Genomic DNA, 19,294 nt, shown 5'->3' with positions numbered 1-19,294 from the left:
TGCTAGTGAGTGAGCTTGGAAGTGGATCCTCTGCCAGGATTTGGCTATTATGTTATATTTTTCAAGGAATTTGTCCATTGGGTCCAATTTTCCAATTATTAGGTGATGATAGTGTTACCTTATGATATTTTACATTTCCAGTATTTCTATAGATTGTTTTAATTCATAATACTATTTATTTGTTATTTTTCTCTTTTTTCTGATACGATCTTGTCAGAGGTTTATCTATTTTATTTGTTGGTTTTTGAAGACCTGAAGTTTGGCCTTGTTAATATTCTCTATTATATCTTTGTTTCATATTTCATTGATTTCTCTTCTTATTTGTATTCTCTCTTTCTTACTACTCATTAACTTTTAGCATCTGGTCTTTCCTAATATAAGTACTAGTATCTAAAATGCCCCTCAATATCACTGTTGCTGTGTCCTATAAGCTTTGATATATGGTATTTTAACTTTTTGAACATATGGAATACAGTAAAAATAACTATTTAAATGTCACTGCTAATTCTAACATCTGCGTCAGTTCTACTTTATTTTCAGTTGATTTTTTTCTTCAATGTTGGTTGTATTTTCCTGTTTCTTTGCATGCCTGGTAATCTTTTTCTGTGTCAGACATTGTGAATTTTACCTTGTTGGGGGCTGGATGCTTTTGTGTTCCTATAAATCTTTCTGAGCTTTGTTCTGAGATGCAGATAAGTTTCATGGAAAAAGTTTGATCCTCTCCAGTCCTGCTTTTATGATTTGCTAGGCAGGACCAGAGCTGTGCTTAGTCGGGTACTAATTATTCCCACTACTGAGGCAAGACTCTTCTGAGCACTCTTCCTGTTGCCCCAGACATTAGGAGACTTTCTAATCTGGCAGGTGGATGCAGACACTATTCCTGGCCCTGGGTGAGCACCAGGTACTATGCCCTTTAATTTTTCTAGGTGGCTGTGTTAGTCAGGGTTCTCCACACAGACAGAACCAATAGGATGTACATACACATTATTATATATAATAATAATAAAATACAATAATATAATAAGCAAAATAATCTAATAATAATAGAACCCATTGGATGTATGTATGTAATATTATATATATTATAAGGAATTATTATTGTATAATTATAATATTTAATCATCTTATTATATTATTATTATAAGGAATTGGCTCACATGATGATGGAGGCTGAGAAGTCTCAAGATCTGCAGTTGGGAAGCTGGAGACCCAGGAGATCTGATGGTGTAAGTTCCAGTCTGAAAGCCGGCAGCCTCAAGACCTAAGAAGAGCAGGTGTTTCAGTTCGAGTCCAAAGGCAGGAGAAGACCAATGTCCCAGCTCAAAGGCAGTCAGACAAGAGGAATTCCCCCTTGTTCAGGGGAAGGTCAGTCTTTTTTGTGCCATTCAGACCTTCAACTGATTGTGTGTTGCCCACCCACATGAGGGAGGACAATCTGCTTTAGTCAGTCTACCAATTCAAATGTTAATTTCACCTAAAAACACCCCCACAGACACACCCAGAATAATGTTTGGCAAAAATCTGTGCACCCTGTGGCCCAGTCAAGTTGACATAAAATTACCATCACAGTGGTTCTTTTCCTGCCCTCCTATAGTTTCCCCACACGCACCCTTGAGGGAGACCCTCTGTAGATTTCAGAGTTCTCTGTACATCCCTCTCCTCCCCAGGACTTGGTCCTGTGAATGCTAGCCACGTTGGTCTGTCCCCTGGAGTCTCAGCTTTGCCCCTTCGACTCAGAGAGTCCAGGCTCCGCTTGGATCTCCCCTCCCTGCACCACAGACTAGAAGCTCTCTCAAGGCAGCCACCTGGGACAATCACTGGCTTGTCCCATCTGATTCCCATCTCTCATGGATCACTGTCACAAATACCTGATGTCCAGTGTTTTGAAAACTGTTCTTTCATATAGTTTATCTGTTTTATTATTTTTTATGTTGTTTCAGGTGGGAGAATAAGTTTAGTATCTGTTACTCCAAGCTTCCAAGCAGAAGCCCCTGCAGTATTCTAGATTTTATTTATTTCTTTCTTTATTGCTGAGGAAGATTGTCCCTGAGCTAACATCTGTTGCCAATCTTCCTCTCTTTTGTATGTGGGATGCCTGCACAGCATGGTTTGATGAGCGGTGCATAGATTTGCACCCAGGATCCAAACCTGCTAACCCAGGGCTGCTGAAGTGGAGTGCCTGAACTTAACCACTGGAGCACTGGGCAGGCCCCACATTTATCATTTTTTTAAGTGATTTTTTTTCTTTTTGGTGAGGAAGTTTGGCTCTGAACTAACGTCCATTGCCAATCTTCCTCTTTTATTTTTTTCCTCCCCAAAGCCCCAGTACATAGTTGTATATCCTAGATGTAAGTCCTTCTAGAGCTTGTATATGGGATGCTGCCACAGCATGGCTTGATGAGTAGTGCATAGGTCCTCACCCAGGATCTGAACCAGGGAACCCCAGGCTGCTGAAGCGGAGTACATGAACTTAACTATTATGCCACTGAACCAGTCCCTAAAGTAATCTTTTTAACTTAAAAGAGAAAACCTATTTTTTATGATACTTAATCTTTGAAATTTGTTGATGTTTGCTTAAGGGCCTGGTACATGATCAATTTTTGTAAACGTTCCATCTGAGTTAGAGGAAACTGGGTATTCGCTAATCTTAGATGTAAAATTATATATACATTCCTTAAATTCAGGCCCATTAATTGTGTTGTTCAGATCTTTTTATTAATGTTGAATTTTGACAGCCTCATCAATCAATAGTTAAGACAACTGTGTTGAAGTCTTTCACTACAATAGTTAGATTTATCAATTTCTACCTGTAATTCTATCAAGTGTTTCTTCATCTTTTTTTGAGAATATTTTACTATGTACTTACATATTTATTATACGATATCTTCTTGGTGGATTGCACCTTCAATCATTGTATAGTAACAATACCTTTTTCCTCAGAATGCTTTTGCTCTTAAAGTCTATATCAGAACTGTCTGATGGAAATATTATGTGAGACACATATGTACTTTCAAATTTTCTAGTAGGAACGTTAAAAAAGTAAAAAGAAACAGGTGAAATCAATTTTAATAATGCATTTATTTAAAACCAAATATATTAAAATATCAATTGAACATGTAATAATATAATAATTCTCATTGAGATATTGTATGTTCTTTATTTTTTGTGCTAATTCTTTGAAATCTGGTATGTATTATTGTACGCTTAACGAAAATCTCAATTCAGACTAGCCACCAAGTGCTCAGTAGCCATATGTGGCTAGTGCCTGCCACATTGGACAACGCAGGTCTATACAGCTGTTCCCACTTGCATTTGGTTAGAATTTGTCTGTAACTTCTTTTTTCATTCTTTTACTTGGAAACTTTCTGTATTCTTGAGCCCTGTGTCCTTGTAAAAGGCATATGCATTATTTTATGGAGACTAAGATATACATAAAGTTTGGCATTTGGACAACTTTGAAATCAGGACTCACCTTACAATCGATGAAGTGTAACAGTCTCTGTCATCCAGGTGGTATTTGCACCATAGTTGACATTACCTGCACATGCACTAACATCAAAAGCACCAGTATCAAAACTCAGAAAATGGATTTCAATGGCTTGGAATTAAATCCCAAGAGAGCACAGTAAGGCTTTCTTTTTAGCCCCTAAGAACCAAAGGGTTGTGGGAAAGAAGTGGGGAAAGTGTGAATTAAACATTTTTGGCAATATTCACAAAACAAGAGTAAACAAAATAGACTAGTTCTACGTCATTGCAAAGCTGTCTTAAGGTCAGAACAAGTGGCTTTTAGTTCTTTTATGGATTATTTTAGGAAGTACTAAATTACCAATGCTCTTGATGTCACAAATAATAATGTTGTATGCCTGTTGACAAATGAAAGAGTGACTCATAAGAGGTGGGTGGATATGATGAAATTTTAGAAACACTTTACTCAATTTATTTTGCTTCTATTTTACTTTTTATATGTGTGCATTTGTTATATATGATAAAATATATGTCTAGATAAATCTAAAAGTGTCCTTTAAACTAGCATAAAATAAAATCTAAATGATCCGAAAGCTTTTATCATAAGTCAATTGATGGCATTTCTTCTTTTCTCCTTAAATTTACATAATATATATCTTAAATTTGATAGCATGTTAGATTTGACTAAGTAACGTTCCTAGATTTCTGTTTTGTTTTTATACAATATTAATCTCTTTTAACTGGTAAGTTTTGTCCATTTACATTTATTGTAATTATTAGTATATGGATCTGTTTCTATAATCATAGTTTATTATTTCAATATGTACCACTTTTTCAGTGCTTCTTCTAATCCTCTCATATATATCCTGACATTTTGGCATGTTCTCATACCCTTAATATGTAGAATATTAAATTTAGGGTATTTATGGATGTTCTCTCTCTCTCTCTCCTGTACAGATATTATGGTGGGCAGAATAATGGCTTCCCAAAGATATCCACATCCTAATCCATGTAACCCATGAATATGTTACCTTACATGGCAAAAGGGACTTTGCAAATACGATTAAAGTTAAGAATGTTGAAATTGGGAGATTATCTCAGATTATCAAGTGGGTTCAATCTAATCAACTGTTCTTATTAAGTATCCTTAAGAGCAGAAGAAGGAGTCAGAAAGTCAGAATCTGAGGATAGTATGACTATCTGGAAGAATAGTTAGAGAGATGCAGGGTTGCTGGCCTTGAAGATGGAAGAAGAGGGCCAAGAAATCCAACAGCAGCTTCTAGAGGCTGCAAAAGGCAAGGGAATGGATTCTCTCCTGGAGCCTCCAGAACGGGATGCAGCCCTGCAGACACCTTGACTTCATCCCTGTGAGACTTGTGCGGGACCTTTAACCTGAAGAACTGTAAGATAATATTTGTGCTCTTTTAAGCCACTACACTTGTGCTAATTTGTTACAGCAGCAATAGAAAACCAATACACATCATTTAAAGTAAACACAAACTTTACCAAGTGTTTGAAGATCTTTATATATCCTGTGTACTTTTTAGACTTGTTTCCTTTTATTTGTAATTTATCTAAAATTGTTCTCAGGAAACAGTTGTGTGGTAAATTTTCTGAGGCCTTATATACCTGAGAATATTGTTACCATGCCCTTACATTTCAGCTGTATAAAAGTTCTAGACCTTGAATCTTTCTCTTGTTCTAAAAAAGTCAATATCTATTCTTTCTGCCAAAATTTTAGAATTTCCTTTTGAATTGATATATTTAAATATCATGTAATAGGTTTAGAGGAAGTATTTTTTTTTCTTATTTTCTATTTTTGGGGCTTTATGGTGGTGGTTTTGTGTGTGTGTGTGGGTGTGTTTGTGTCTGTGTGTATGAGAGAGAGAGAGGAAGATTGGCCCTGAGCTAACATATGTTGCCAGTCTTCCTCTGTTTTAGGTGAGATGCTGCCACAGCCTAGCTTGACAAGTGGTGGTAGGTCCACACCCAGGATTCAAACCTCTGAACCCTAGGCCACCAAAGCAGAGCACGGGAACTTAACCATTTCACCACCAGGCCAGCCCCACTTTATGTGTTTTTTGATCCTAGGTCTTTCATCTTTCTTTAATTTGAGGAGTTTGTCTCTATTGTTTCTTCAAATGTTTATTCCTCCCTATTTCTATTTTTTTTCTATTTTGATGACTCTTTTTACCCAGATGTAAAATTATACTTGTTTATATCACCTAACTTTGTTTCTATATTTTCTTTTGCTTTTTTTCTCTCCTTCTTCCTTTGTTGAGAACACCTCAATCTGATCTTCCAATATGCTAAATGCCTCAGGTGGATCCTTTTAATATTTATCCCATCTATTGTATGTTATTTATCCCATCTATTGTATTTTCCTTAACAAATTTTCCACTTGTTTTTCTCTTTAAAATAGATTTTTTATAAGGTTAATATTTTTTCTTTTTCTCTTTTAGTAGATGTTTTAGGCTTATTGTAAATTTTTTGTTGTTCTAACACTGCTTTTTCTGAGGAAATCTGTAATCACTTGCTATTTTCCTTTCTAAATAGGTATCTTGTTATTTTAGCCTGCGAGCTCCTATTCTCCTGAAAGTACTGCCTGCTTCACAGGCTGGGAAAAGCCCAAGTCCATCCTGACTGGGTGTTGGGGAAGTGACAACTTCCCCTAGGGTAGACAGCCCCAAGCACCAGAAAATCAAAATGAATTATTCTTCCCTCCATTAATGGCAGGATGAAGCTGCTTTCGAGGGAAGTAGTCCTGATACCGTGTAATTGAGCCCACGGAGTGTCAAGGAGGAGGGTTTGGGAAACAACTGCGTAGGACATGTGGGGTCCCCACTTGTTTTCTCTGCTCTTCACCTACACAACTCTCCTGTGCTGCCCTCTGGTCCAGCATTTTCCCCCAGCCTCTTCATGATTTCTAGTTGTTTAGTTTAAGGTGACAAGAATGCAAACTATGTGGACCTAATACATACCAATTACAAACACATTTGGCTATTTAACAAAGATTAAACATAGAAGGTAAGGCTATACAGGAGATATGGAAAAAATTCAAGTTCATTAGGTTATTTTATGGAAATAAAAATTATTCGGTTTGTTATTCATATACACAGAAACGTCAGACAAGAAGTATTCATTTGCTATACATATACATAATCTTATATGACCTCTATGAGGCATTGATACTGTTGGCAAAACTTTTTCTTTTGACACTGTTTTAAAAGATGCATCCTTCCCCACACCAGCCTCTCTTGTGGTTTTCTTCTTACCATTGGTTTTTGCTTCCCAGTCTCCTTCACTAGCAGATTTCTCTTCTCGCCATCATGGCTCCCAGGGCTTAATCCTGGGCACTCTCATCTCACTCTATTCTCTTTCCTTGCATGGTCTCATTGAACCTCAAGGTTACAGCTGCCGCCTATATAATGGTGATGACTAAATTCATAATTCCAATCCTCACCTCTCTTATGAGCTCCAGGCTTACTACCTCCTAGACATCTCCACCCGGAGTTCCCACTGCTATCTCAACCTCAAATATCTTCCCCAATCATGTATAGTCTTTCCATTTTACCTACTCCAGAAGGTTCAATGTTGATCTGGACTGACCATTTCCTCCCCAGCCACACCTAGTTCAACATGTCCATTCTGACCTTTCCTTTATTTCCATTCTCACTACTACGCTCTTAATTTAGCCTCTCATCAATTTTAAGTCTTTGAATAACTTCCTAACTGGTTGTCTTCCCCTCCGTCTCTCCTCCATGTTATTATTTTCTTTGAAATTATTCAGTAGCTCTCCATCGCAGAGATAATAAAGTCTAAACCTATCAGCATGTTATTCCTCTTTCTTCATAATACAGTCCTCGTCCATCTGATCTACCACACCTCTTGATATCCCCAGCGCTCCACGCTTTGTTCCAGTAGGCTCAAACATCTGTCATTCTTCAAACACAGCATAGTGTATTCTCTGTCTCTGGAATATCTACCTGCTTTATTTACACTTTACTGAGTGAAAAGGGTCACCAATGTTCTGGCTAAGAGGAGGAGAAAGGCCTCAAGTTTACCTGGCAGAAATGGAAGCAAAAAATCCAGTAATTTCAAGAGAAACTGAAAGTCAGCCAGAACACAAGAGGGAGCAGCCTTACTGAGGGGGAGGCAAAACAAGGAGAGGCAATAGAACTATTAGTTAAAATTTCATTGTCCATCATCCAGTTCCTGTTGACCTGGCAATCGGTTATCATTTTATAGTCCTTATACTGTAATGAGAAAACCTACATGCAAATGAAATAAACAGTAATTAGAGATCTTAGACTAGTTAGCACCTCCTTGGAAGAAAGTCAGGGGATTTGAGGAGTGGTCTGTGCTGTAAACAAAGAATGAAGTCATAGAGGGAAATAAAATTGTTTATGTATACACAGGATTAACTTGATCCTGTGCTTGGAGAGCTTTCTAGAATTATACACCTGTGTTTTCCCCAGTGTTTTTGGTTAGAGTCAGCGTAAACTAATAAAGTATGTGGTTATAAATCTCTCTCTATTTGCATATTTCTGGTTGGAAGGAAAGCCCAGAAATCAAGACCCTAGACATGAGAAATGGTAGACACCCACTATCTACCATGGGTTTGGAGCAATCTAGGCAGTTTGCTCATTGACTTGCTCTTTCTGACATTACCAGGTGATCAGGGGATGGAGGGATGAAGAGGGAAAGGGCAGGGTCAAATTTATCCAAACCTATCTTGGGGATTAGAGCAGGGAACAAAACTATAAGGAACTTGTTAAATAAACAATATCTTCCCAAAATGTAATGCTATGCTACTATTAAAAAAAGAAGGGTCGGGGCCAGCCCTGTGGCCGAGTGCTTAAGTTCACATGCTCTGCTTCGGTGGCCCAGGGTTTTGCTGGTTCGGAGCCTGGGCGCTGACATGGCACCACTCGTCAGGCCACGCTGAGATGGCGTCCCATGTGCCACAACTAGAAGGACCCACAACTAAAATATACAACTATGTACTGGGGGGACTTGGGGAGAAAAAGCAAAAGCAAAAAAAAAAGATTGGCAACAGTTGTTAGCTCAGATGCCAATCTTTCAAAAAAAAGAAGGGTGGGAGGTGAGGGGAAAAGAGAAAGAGTTTTCCATGTATCAAAATGGTATCATCTCCAATATATTGCTAAGTGGGAAAAAAGTAAGATGCAAAACATGAGTATGGTATGTTAGCTTTTGTGTAAGAAATAGGAATATATATGGAATATTTGCTAATATTTGCACAACACTAAAAAGTTACATAATAACCTAACTAAAATGGTTTCCTATGATGGGAGAAAATGGGAGACAAGATAAATGGAGACAGGTTGTTAGCCAGATATCTTGATTATGATTTTTTTTAGTGTTTTGATATTTGAAATACGCAAATGTTTTATCGACTGAAAAAATAAAATAAAACTAAATTTAAATGTTGCTGTGTATTTGCTACCTTCTAGAAATAAATTAGAAAGAAATTATCAGACGACTGATTATCAGACAATTGGCAGAGAGAGAGAAATGTTCATTACAGTGTTGTTTCTAATAGAACAAAGAAAAATAACTCTGATAGGCAATTAACTAAACAACAGTATGCAACTATACAATGAATACATGGAACTGTTAAGAGTTGTGATATAAACACGTATTTATTGACAGTAATAGTGGGAAATATGATACAAAATAGAATGCATAGTATGATCTCTATGTAGGCAAATAAAAAATTGTGGAATAATATCCATCAAAATGTTTAATGAGAATACAGGTGATTTTTGTTTAACCTTTGTTTTCTAATGTGGTTAAGTAATCAGTTAATTTGTCATGCATTAAATAAACAAAAGTTAAAAAAAATCACCTCTCACTGTCCCTCTCTCTATTCATTAAGTAGGAGGTCCTTCCATATCTTGTACTATGTAGTAGAGGTGGTAGAAGCACTGAAATTTATTGAGTGTTTACCATGTCCCAGGCAATATTGAAAGTACTTTAAAGGGATTATATAAGTTAATAATCAGAACAACAGTATGAGGTGGGAGTTGTTATATTTCTATTCCTCAAGCAAGGATCCTGAAGCTTAGTGAGGGTAGGTACCTAGTGTGGGTCACATTGATAATAATCATTGGTGAGGGTCATAAACCTAGACAGTAGGACTCTAGAGCTTTGACCTCATCACTGTGCTAGCACATTTCATATGCACCTTTATTGGGCTCTTATCTCACTTTGTTATAACTGTACAATCTTGGCACCCATGATGCTCTCTTTAGTCTCTGGGTCCCTGCAAACTAACGCAGCTCCTGGCTTTTCACACACAACTAGATGTGTGTTGGATGAATGAATGAATTTGTTTTAAGCTGGAGAAGCAGCTCTCTGGATATTATCTAGTGTGGCAGTTCCTAATCATACTGGTTGGTTCCCTTCAATGTAGCCTATCAGAAATATCTATCTATCCAGACACATCACTGTGAATTTCATGTTTTTGATAGTCCTGCTTTCCTGTACTGTGTAGTTGAGGAATAATTTTTCATTCTATATAGTAAGCCTGTCAAGGAAAATTTATAAAACATGTATTGGGTACCTGGCATGTAGCAGGCTCTGTCTGGGACACCAGCTATACAAGGATAATAAAAACTCAGTTGTAAGGAACTCATAGGCAGGGCAGAAGGCAGGGGAGGGGGTTTCCCCAATCACCACACCTTTACTATAGAGATGGAGTAATACACAAGTCACTAGAGAACCCAGGGGAAGAACAGCTCCCTCTAACTGGGAGTGAGCATCCTGGAAGACTTTTTAGAGGAGGTTACAGTGACTGAGTTGAGTTTTAAAGGATGAGTGAAAATGAGGTTGACAGTAAGGGGTGGACAGAAGAAGGGTAAAGAGGCAATACTTTTACAAACAGGGGTTTGATGTCAAGGCAAGCTCTTTTACAGTTTTGACAAAAGACTGCTTTGATAAGAAGCCTAATAATTTATATGTGGCTGGGTCAATTAAAGTAGCCAGGAGAATGAAGATTTAGAAATTGTGTGCAAAGGGATGCACATGCACACACACACATCGGTAAGCCTGTGTCTCTGCAAGATCAGAAGATCAGGGAAAAAAAAGGAACAGTTACATTTACTGGAAAACTAAACCTTTTTCAGATCACATCTTTGTTTTCTGACATTCCTAACCATAATTGCAGTAATTGTGGCTAGGCCAGTCTCCTCTGCGTCGACTTAGGCACATGAATTTCTTTCACTGACTCCCGTAGCCTTGAGCAGAGTCAGACTAATTTCCTCATTATCACTCATTACTCAGTGACCAGGAAAAAATTAACAAGCTTCAAAATATGTCCATTTTTTACCCGGAGAGAATTTTAGCCCTTGTGATTTTATCAGACCAAATAAATATATGACCAAGTATATTGGTGGCATTTCATCTTTCTAATTCTAAAAACTTCTTCAAAAACAAGGGAAATGGCCAATAAACACATGAAAAGATGTTCAACATCACTAATTATCAGGGAAACGCAAATCAAAACTACACTAAGATACCACCTTACGCCTGTTAAAACAGCTATAATCACTAAGACTAAAAAAAATGTTGGAGGGGGTGTGGAGAGAAGGGAACCCTCATACATTGCTGGTGGGAATGCAAACTGGTGCAGCCACTATGAAAAACAGCATGGAGATTCCTCAAAAAACTAAAGATAGAACTACCATACGACCCAATTATCCCACCACTGGGTATCTACCCAAACAACATGAAATCAACAATCTAAAGAAATATATGCACCCCTATGTTCATTGCAGCACTATTCACAATAGCCAAGACATGGAAACAATCCAAGTGCCCATCCACCAATGATTGGATAAAGAAGATGTGGTGTATATATATACAATGGAAGACTACTCAGCCACAAAAAAGACAAATTCATCCCATTTACAATAACATGGAAGGACCTGGAGGGAATTATGCTAAGTGAAATAAGGCAGTCTGAGAAAGACAAACACCAGATGATTTCACTCATACGTGGAATATAAACAACCACATGGACAAAGAAAACAGTTCAGTGGTTAACAGGGGAAGGGGGGTGGGAGATGGGCATAGGGGGAGAAGGGGAGCGCTTATGTGGTGACAGACAAGAAATAATGTACAACTGAAATCTCACATCAATGTAAACTATTATGAACTCAATAAAAATAAATAAAAATAAAAATAAAAACAAGGGAAGTAGGTGGGCTCATCCTTCATGGTCTCCAGAGGTCCACAGGCCAAAGCAAAATTTCTCCAAGTGCTCCAGGAGTTTACCAGGTGGAGACCCGGGAAAAAAATGTCCTGAAAGAGGACTGAGTTTATCTAATCAAATTACCCAATCTAAAAAAACCTACAACTGCTTTAATTTGAATTTACATATTGAAAACCATACCCCAGATTTCTTTATCTCAAGCACTTTGCTTGTGATGTGTAGGAATAAGTAGAGGAATTAATTAGAAGTTAATTAAATTCCAGCAATTTTAATTAAGGGGTTAAAGAACAATTAAGACAAACCTAGAAATGTTACTCAACTCTAATTAGAAGAGCAGTAAAAATCAACAAAGTAATCCAATAAACTTATACTTCACCTACAAATTTTTATATCATTACTACCTAATTAAGTAGACCAAAAAAACGGGGGGATTATATTTAAGGATGAGCAATTTGGGGAAAAGATACCAGACATGGGCAAAATCAGATTTTTATTTCTTCTGTACCTTTACTGAATTGTATTCAAAACTCTCTTAATTGAACATCTGGTATCCTCAGGCAATTCTGGATAGGAAGTTGATAGATCATTATGTTTAATACACAGTCATTCTTGGCACACATTAACTGCAAAATACTAGCCTCTTGAATCGCTCATCACCCAAGGTCATGAAGAAGTTCATTACAGGGCTTCTGTTATAATGACTAGGTTGTACTTTCACTAGTTAAATGATGAAATGCTACTGGTGATTCAGGATAGGTGTAATCTGTGTTTGATGTTCAGAGTGGTTGGTTAAATAGTACATTTCCCATCCCAAAGCTATATGTATCCTCTGGTACTGCCCCCTTCTAAGGCTAGAATTGCTGATGTGAAGACAGCCTTTGCCCACACACTGGGAAAGGGCTGGAAGAAGGTGACTGGATTTTAGGACCTCAAAGTTCTCTAGAGGAGAAGATGGAGGGTTGTCAAGCTGACCTGTTTACTTGATTTTCTCTTCTTCGAGTCTAGCCATCAGTCTTTATCTTTGTCTAGGTCACCCACCCCCAGGACTCCCAACCATTTATAATTGGTCTCAGTCACTTTGACCCAGAATGAACACAAAGGTACAACTTTTGCTGCCTGCAAACATGAGCTTCTCACTAGGAAGACTGACACCTAATATGTGGCTGAGATGGGGGCTGCAGGGCACCTGACCCTAGGGCAGGGTTTCCTGACCTCAGCACTATTGACATTCAGAGCTGGATAATTCTTGTGGAGGACTGTCCCGCGCATCTTGTACATTCAGTAGTATCCCTGGCCTCTACTCATGAGATGCCAGTAGCAACCTTGCAGGTTGTGACAATTAAAAATGTCACCAGAGCCAGCCCTGATGACCTAATGGCTAACGTTGAGCACCCTCTTCTTCAGGGGCCTGGGTTCAGTTCTGGGTGTGGAACCACACCACTCGTATGTCAGTAGGCATACTGTGGTATGCTACTCACATAGAAGAACTAGAAGGACTTACAACTAAAATATCTAACTATGTGCTGGGGCTTTGGGGAGGGGAAAAAAAAGAGGAAGATTGGCAACAGATGTTGACACGGGGCGAATCTTTCCCAGGGCGGGAAAAAACGTCTCCAGACATTGTCAAATGTTCCTTGGGGAACAAATAGCCCCCAGTTGAGAACCAGTGCCCCAGATCCATGTTCCATTAGATGTAAGGAGGAATTTCTGCTCCCTGGTAAGTTTGACAAGTATTATATCTCATTTCTTTTCATATTTCACACTTTGACCTAAGAGGAGAAAGGAACCCTTTCCCACTGAACTTCACATCCACCATGATTAAACTGAACCGAAGCCGGTCTCCAGTAGGAGGCTCCTAAATTGTTTCTTTACCAGTTTAGCAAATTTCTGCTGTTGTCACCTGGTAAGTTTTCAGTTTCCCTTGTAATGATTTTGCTTCTTGGAATCCATCTTCCTTTCCTTGCTCTTTGTTTTAACATGGAAATTTTTTTTCAGGTCTCTAGGTTACTGGGAAGCAAGATCTTTTTTCTATGTATTCCTAGTCTCCCTGTCATACTGGTTGAAATTGCTCTCCTTGCTCTCACCCAAAACCACACTTCCGAATTCTCCTGAATCCTTTCCACAGTATTACCCACACTATTTCATTCTTTGTCAATTCCTTTTGTTCTGTCAGTCATAGTATTGGTCAGAGTTCTCCACCCCAACACACCTTAGCAGAAAACATCCTTAACCATAATTATTTCCATGGTCAGTCTCAACTTGGGAAGCAAGCCCTGCTCTCACTCTTTTCTCCTGCCCACTCACCCCCTTCACCCAGAGAAATCTTGGCACTGACTTGAGAAGTGGTTCTCACAGTTTAGCCTACATCAGAACTACACGGAGGGCATGTTGAAACACAGATTGCCAGGCCCTGACCTCGGACTTCTGATCTGGTCTAGGGTAAGGCCTAATAATTTGCATTTCTAATAAGTTCCAGGTCACGCTGACGCTCTGCTTCAGACACAGCACCTTGAGAACCACTGTCACAAGGTGTGATGGCAGAGGAAAAAGCCCTCCAGGTGAATCTGATTAGGGTAGGGCATCCACTTAGTATAGAATCATTGGTTTGTTTTCCTTTTTTTCCAAAAGATCAATATTCTTGACAAGTTCCATCCCACCAGCAAAGCCAGCTGAGTTTGTCAAGGGCTATGAGCAAGCTTCCAAACCTCAGGGAACTAAGGAGGTGGGCTCAAACAAAAATACACAGCTTTATAACTCATTTACACTTCAGATGCTCCACCCTCAGACAGGTGAATTTCCAGCTGTGCTGGCTTTCAGCGGAGTGTTCTGCCATACTCCTTCCATGAAAGAGATAACATCTGTTAACTTAGAAACCTATGGATATTTATTAAGTAACTAATTACATTCAAGTTCTCTAAAGAAATAGGGAAGAGAATACAAGGCTTGGAGTGTGAATACCTGGGTTCTAGTCTGGTTAAATAACCTGGGCAAGTTACCTCATGGTATTTTGCAAACATCAGTCTTCTGATCTATAAGATGAAGGAACTAGATCTCTTCTCAGAAAGCCCTTGCAGTGCTGTGATTCTAGAAACACTTCCTTAAGAAGGAACCTGATAGGATCCTAGCCCTAGGCTTGGAACATGCCTAACTTGAAATGCCAAGGGATCTGCCTGGTCTCCTTTGCTAGGCTCAAACGTGTCTGCTGCATCACTCCTAAAAACGAGGCAGTTCATGGCATTTTTTAACATATCAATTGTGGGAGGCTGAATAATGGTCCCCAACGATATCCAGATCCTAATTCCTAGAACATGTGAAAGTTACCTTATGTAGTAATGTGAACTTTGCAGATGTGATTAAGTTAAAAGATTTTGAGATGGAGGATTATGCTGGATTATCCACATGGGCCCTAAATGTCATTACAAGTGTCCTTACAAGAGGGAGGCAGAGAGAAATTTGATGACAGGAGAGGAGAAGCCCATGTGATGACAGAAGTGAGGAGAGAAAAGACAATGTGATGTGAGGACATGAAGCAAGGAATAAGGACAGCCTCTAGAAGCTGGAAAAGGCAAGAAACCGTTTCTCCCCTAGAACCTCTAGAAGGAACCCACTCTGCTGGCAACTTGGTGTTAGCCTCATAAGACTCATTTCAAACATCTACCTGCAGAGAGTGATGTCAGCATCATGGCTGAGTGAGCTGTTCCCTTGGGGCTGTTCCCCTAAGATATAACAAAAAGGACATTTGTTAACCAACAGAGGACATCCACACAGCACAATAGGATGTCTGAGAGATCCACAAAGCCATTTTTCTGAAGGTGGGGGTACTGGATCCACGGGGAGCAGTGGAAGGAGGTAAGTGGATCTCCTCTCCCTCCCCAGCAGCAGTGATCTAAGTGCACAGGACCTCATGCAGTGGCCAACACACGACACCGAGAGGAGATGGGGGAACAGGAGGCATCAGCAGGAATGCTTTTGGTCTTGGAGTTGCTTCCCAGCCTGTGGGAAATGCTCCACACTGAGGTAGCTCAGCCACCATGAGGGTACCCCCCCCACCAAGCTGAGCAGCTGAGGCAGGCTGCCAGTGAGTGCAGAGCGGGATTGCGTGTGATTGTGCATTCAAAATAAAGTGCCCCTTTCCCCCCCTCCTGGTTCACCAGCTCAGCCAGTTTGCCAGGGCAACAGATCTGGTCCAGAGCACCTGTGCCTGTGTGTGTGAAGCAGCAGTGGCCAGCGGGCAAACGCAGATGTGCCCTGTCAGCACAGCTTCCAACAGACGGTCACTACTTCCATCAGATGTGGCAGGTTCAGAAAACACAGCTCCCACCCCTCCAGCCCAGTAGTGGCAGGTGGAGTCTGTGACCAGATGCTACCACTATGCGCCAGCAAAGGGCCACTCCACCAAACACCATGAAAACATACATTAACACTCCAGAGCAGAAGAAAAATGACAGGTCTCAGGAAACCAATCCTGAAGCCTCAGAAATTTACAATCTAAATGACAGAGAATTCAAAATTGTTATCATAAAAAAACTCAACAAGTTAGAAGAAAATACAGAAAGACATTTCAATAGAATTCAAGAATAAAATTAATGAGCAGAGGGAATTCTTCACAAAAGAGATTGAAACTCTAAAAAAAAACCAAACAGGAGCTAGCCAGTGGTGTAGTGGTTAAGTCCGCATGCTCTGCTTCAGCAGCCCAGGGTTTGCAGGTTCAGACACTGGGTGTGGACCTAGCACTGCTTGTCAAGCCATGCTGTGGCTGCATCCCACATAAAATAGGGGAAGATTAGCACAAATGTTAGCTCAGCAATAATCTTCCTCAAGTAAAAAGAGGAAGATTGGTAACAGACGTTAGCTCAGGGCCAGTATTCCTCACACACACACACAAAAGCAGAAATGCTGGAGATGAAGAACACAATGAATGAGACAAAATCTAGAATCCTTACAAAGCACTTCTGACATTATTGAGGACAGAATTAGTAATTTAGAGGACAGGAATACAGAAATGCTTCAGGTGGAGGAGGAGAAAGAACTAAGACCAAAAAGAAATTAAGAAATTTTCCAGGGCCAGCCTGGTGGCACAGCAGTCAAGTGTGCATGTTCCACTTCAGTGGCCTGGGGTTCACAGGTTCAGATCCCGGGTGTGGACGTGGCACCATGTGGCAAGCCATGCTGTAGCAGGCATCCCACATGTAAAGTAGAGGAAGATGGGCATGGATGTTAGCTCAGGGCCAGACTTCCTCAGCAAATAGAGGAGGATTGGCAGCAGATATTAGCTCAGGGCTAATCTTCCTCAAAAAAAAAATTTTCCAAGAAATATACAACTCAATTAGAAAATGCAATATAAGGATTATAGGTGCTCTAGAGGGAGAAGAGAAGGGGAAAGGAGCAGAGATCTTGTGCAAAGAAACAATAGCTGAGAACTTCCCAAACCTGGGGAAGGAGCTGGAAATACAAGTAAATGAAGTAGATAGGACAGCTAATTACCTCAGTGCAAAAAGACCGTCTCCAAGGCATATAGTAGTAAAACTGGTAAAAGTAAATGACAAAGAAAAAATATTAAGGGCAGCAAGGCAGAAGAAAATAACATACAAAGGAAGTCCTATCAGACTTTCAGATTTCTCAGCAGAAGTCTTACAGGCTAGGAGAGAGTGGAATGATATATTCAAAATTCTGAAAGACAAAAACTTTCAGCCAAGAATACTCTATTCCAATGAAACCATCCTTCAGATATGATGGAGAAATAAAAACTTTCCCAGATAAACAAAAGCTGAGAGAGTTTATCACCAGAAGACCTCCTCCCCTACAAGAAATGATCAAGAAGGACCTCATACCTGAAACAAAAAAGAAAAGGTTTACAAAGCCTTGAGAAAGGAGATAAATAGACAGACAAAATCAGAAAATTGCAGCTCTCTATCAGAACAGGTTAGCAAACACTTAATTATAACATTAAAGATAAAGGGAAGGAAAGCATCAAAAATAATTATAAACACCTATTTAATCACAAACTCACAACACAAAACAGAATACGTGTGACAACAAAAACTTAGACAGGGAAGAGGAAAGTGATAGAACCTGCTTAGGCTAAGGAGATAAGAGGATATCAGAAAATGGACTATCTCATCTATGAGATCTTTTATACAAACCTCACAGTAACTACTAAACAAAAAATCAGAACAGAGGGGCCAGCCCTGTGGCCGAGTGGGTAAGTTTGCACACTCTGCTTTGGCAGCCCAGGGTTTCACCAGTTTGGATCCTGGATAAAGACATGGCACTGCTCATCAAGCCATGCTGAAGCAGCATCCCACATGCCACAACTAGAAGGGCCAACAACTAAAAATATACAACTATGTACCAGGGGGCTTTGGGGAGAAAAAGGAAAAAACATAAAATCTTAAAAAAAAAATCAGGACAGAGACACAAATGACAAATAAAGAGAAAACTGAGAAAACTATCACCAAATTGAGCCGGCAGTCGGAAATACATGGGACAAGAAACAAGGGAAATAAAGAACAACCAGAAAACACATGATACAATGGCAGCATTAAGCCCTCATCTATCAATAATCACTCTAAATGTAAATGGATTGAATTCTTTAATCAAAAGACATGGAAGGCCGGGATGGATTAAAACACAAGACCCAACAATACTCTGCCTCCAGGAAACACATCTCAGCTCTAAAGAGAAACACATTCTCAGAGGGAAGGGATGGAAGATGATACTCCAAGCTAATTGCAAACAAAAGAAAGCAGGTGTTGCCATACTAATATCAGACAAAGTAGACTTCTAGATAAAAAAGGTGATAAGAGACAAACAGGAGCAGTATGTAATGATAAAAGGGACACTCCACCAAGAGGACATAAAACTTATATATATGCACCAAACTACATAAAGCAACTATTAACAGACCTAAAGGGAGAAATAAACAGCAACATGATAATAGGAGGGGACTTCAACACCCCAGTTACATCAATGGCTAGATCATCCAGACAGAACGTCAACAAGGAAATAGTGGAATTAAATAAAAAACTAGCCCAGATGGAATTAATAGATATATAGAACATTCCATCCAAAATCAGCAGAATACTCATTCTCTTCAAGTGCACATGGGACAATCTCAAAGATAGAACTTATGTTGGGGAAAAAGGCAGGTCTCATTAAATTTAAGAAGACTGAAAACATGTCAAGAATCTTTTCCAACAATAATGCTATGAAACTGGAAATTGACTACAAGAAAAAAGCTGGGACAGTCACAAATACATGGAGACTAAAAAACATGCTGCTGAACAACCAATGGATCAATGAAGAAATCAAAGGAGAAATCAAAAAATATCTAGAGACAAATCAAAATGAAAATACATCAAACCAACTCTTACGGGGTACAGCAAAAGTGGCCCTAAGAGGAAAATTCATAGCAATATAGGCCCACCTCAACAAATAAGAAAAATCTCAAATAAGTAATCTTAAACTACACCTAACAGAACTAGGAAAGAATAACAAACAAAGCCTGAATTCAGCAGAAGGAGGGAAATAGTAAAAATTAGAACAGAAATAAATGAAATAGAAACCAAAAACTGGTACAAAGGATCAATCAAA

At 39.2% G+C, this 19,294-nt stretch overlaps 1 protein-coding gene across 2 annotated transcripts in view; it reads right to left on the bottom strand.

Moving 5' to 3' along the window:
• The window catches only part of CDK1 (cyclin dependent kinase 1), a 62,692-nt gene that overhangs the window by 25,555 nt on the left and 17,843 nt on the right, over window positions 1–19,294 (bottom strand). For both annotated transcript variants that reach the window (XM_070563312.1, XM_070563323.1), the window contains one exon: window positions 1,158–1,261. The gene's annotated coding sequence lies outside the window, so the exon portion shown is untranslated. The remainder of the gene's footprint in view (window positions 1–1,157; window positions 1,262–19,294) is intronic.

The sequence above is a fragment of the Equus przewalskii genome, chromosome 1 (genome assembly GCF_037783145.1).
Source record: "Equus przewalskii isolate Varuska chromosome 1, EquPr2, whole genome shotgun sequence".
NCBI classification, from domain to species: domain Eukaryota; kingdom Metazoa; phylum Chordata; class Mammalia; order Perissodactyla; family Equidae; genus Equus; species Equus przewalskii.
The sequence above is the reverse complement of the archived record's forward strand: the minus strand, read 5'-3'. Positions and strand labels throughout refer to the sequence as shown.